Raw genomic sequence first — 2,621 nt, 5'->3', positions numbered from 1 at the left:
ATCTGGCTCGCTCGCATATCTAGCTCGCTCGCTCTCAAATCTGGCTCGCTCGCTTGCTCTCATATCTGGCTTGCTCGCTTGCTCTCATATCTGGCTCGCTCGCTTGCTCTCATATCTGGCTCGCTCACTTTTTCTCATATCTGGCTCGCTCGCTTGCTCTCTTGTCTGGCTCGCTCTCTTATCTGGCTCGCTCGCATATCTGGCTCGCTGCTCTCAAATCTGGCTCGCTCGCTTGCTCTCATATCTGGCTAGCTCGCTTGCTCTCTTGTCTTGCTCGCTCTCATATCTGGCTCGCTCGCTCTCATATCTGGCTGGTTTGCTTGCTCTCATATCTGGCTCGCTCGCTTGCTCTCTTGTCTGGCTCGCTCTCTTTTATCGCTCGCACGCATATCTGGCTCCCATGCTCTCACATCTGGCTCGCTCGCTTGCTCTCTTGTCTGGCTCGCTCTCTTATCTGGCTCGCTCGCTCGTATATCTGGCTCGCTCGCTCTCATATCTGGCTTGCTCGCTTGCTCTCATATCTGGCTCGCTCGCTTGTTGTCATATCTGGCTCGCTCGCTTGCTCTCTTGTCTGGCTCGCTCTCTTATCTGGCTCGCTCGCATATCTGGCTCGCTCGCTCTCATATCTGGCTGGTTCGCTTGCTCTCATATCTGGCTCGCTCGCTTGCTCTCCTGTCTGGCTCGCTCTCTTATCTGGCTTGCTCGCTAGCATATCTGGCTTGCACGCTTGCTCTTTTGTCTGGCTTGCTCTCTTATCTGGCTCGCTCGCTCTCATATCTGGCTCGCTCGCTTGCTCTCATATCTGGCTCGCTCGCTTGCTCTCTTGTCTGGCTCGCTCTCTTATCTGGCTCGCTCACATATCTGGCTCGCTCGCTCTCACATCTAGCTGGCTCGCTTGCTCTCATATTTGGCTCGCTCGGTTGCTCTCTTGTCTGGCTCGCTCTCTTATCTGGCTCGCTCTCATATCTGGCTTGCTAGCTTGCTCTCATATCTGGCTCGCTCGCTTGCTCTCTTGTCTGTCTCGCTCTCTTTTATGGCTCGCTCGCATATCTGGTTCGCTCGCTCTCATATCTTACTCGCTCCGTCTCATGTCTGGCTCGCTCGCTCTCATATCTGGCTTGCTCGCTTGCTCTCATATCTGGCTCGCTCGCTTGCTCTCTTGTCTGGCTCGCTCTCTTATCTGGCTCGCTCGCATATCTTGCGCGCTCACTCTCAAATCTGGCTCGCTTGCTTGCTCTCACATCGGGCTCGCTCGCTTGCTCTCAAATGTGGCTAGCTCGCTTGCTCTCTTGTCTTGCTCGCTCTCTTATCTGGCTCGCTCGCTCTTATATCTGGCTGGCTCGCTTGCTCTCATATCTGGCTCGCTCGCTTGCTCTCTTGTCTGGCTCGCTCTCTTATCTGGTTTGCTCGCTAGCATATCTGGCTCGCACGCTTGCTCTCTTGTCTGGCTTGCTCTCTTATCTGGCTTGCTCGCTTTCATATCTGGCTCGCTCGCTTGTTCTCATGTCTGGCTCGCTCGCTTGCTCTCATGTCTGGCTCGCTCGCTCTCATATCTGGCTTTCTCGCTTGTTCTCATATCTGGCTCGCTCGCTTGCTCTCTTGTCTGGCTCGCTCTCTTATCTGGCTCGCTCTTATATCTGCCTTGCTAGCTCGCTCTCATATCTGGCTCGCTCGCTTCCTCTCTTGTCTGGCTCGCTCTCTTATCTGGCTCGCTCGCTCACATATCTGGCTCGCTCGCTCTCATGTCTGGCTCGCTTGCTCTCATATCTGGCTCGCTCGCTTGCTCTCATATCTAGCTCGCCCGCTTATTCTCATATCTGGCTCGCTCGCTTGCTCTCTTGTCTGGCTCGCTCTCTTATCTGGCTCGCTCGCATATCTGGCTCGCTCGCTCTCAAATTTGGCTCGCTCACTTGCTCTCACATCTGGCTTGCTCGCTTGCTCTCATATCTGGCTCGCTCGCTTGCTCTCATATCTGGCTCGCTCGCTTTTTCTCATATCTGGCTCGCTCGCTTGCTCTCTTGTCTGGCTCGCTCTCTTATCTGGCTCGCTCGCATATCTGGCTCGCTCGCTCTCAAATCTGGCTCGCTCGCTTGCTCTCATATTTGGCTAGCTCGCTTTCTCTCTTGTCTTGCTCGCTCTCATATCTGGCTCGCTCGCTCTCATATCTGGCTGGTTCGCTTGCTCTCATATCTGGCTCGCTCGCTTGCTCTCTTGTTTGGCTCACTCTCTTATCTGGCTTGCTCGCTAGCATATCTGGCTCGCACGCTTGCTCTCTTGTCTGGCTTGCTCTCTTATCTGTCTCGCTCTCACATCTGGCTCGCTCGCTTGCTCTCATATCTGGCTCGCTCGCTTGCTCTTTTGTCTGGCTCGCTCTCTTATCTGGCTTGCTCGCTAGCATATCTGGCTCGCACGCTTGCTCTCTTATCTTGCTCGATCGCTCTCATATATGGCTCGCTTGCTCTCATGTCTGGCTCGCTCGCTTTCATATCTGGCTTTCTCGCTTGCTCTCTTGTCTGGCTCGCTCTCTTATCTGGCTTGCTCGCATATCTGGCTCGCTCGCTCTCACATCTGGCTGGCTCGCTTGCTCTCATTTCTGGCTGGCTCGCTTGCTCTCATATCTG

Source organism: Hyla sarda, unplaced genomic scaffold (genome assembly GCF_029499605.1).
Source record: "Hyla sarda isolate aHylSar1 unplaced genomic scaffold, aHylSar1.hap1 scaffold_1316, whole genome shotgun sequence".
In the NCBI taxonomy this organism is placed as follows: Eukaryota; Metazoa; Chordata; class Amphibia; order Anura; family Hylidae; genus Hyla; species Hyla sarda.
This window is presented reverse-complemented; position numbering follows the sequence as displayed.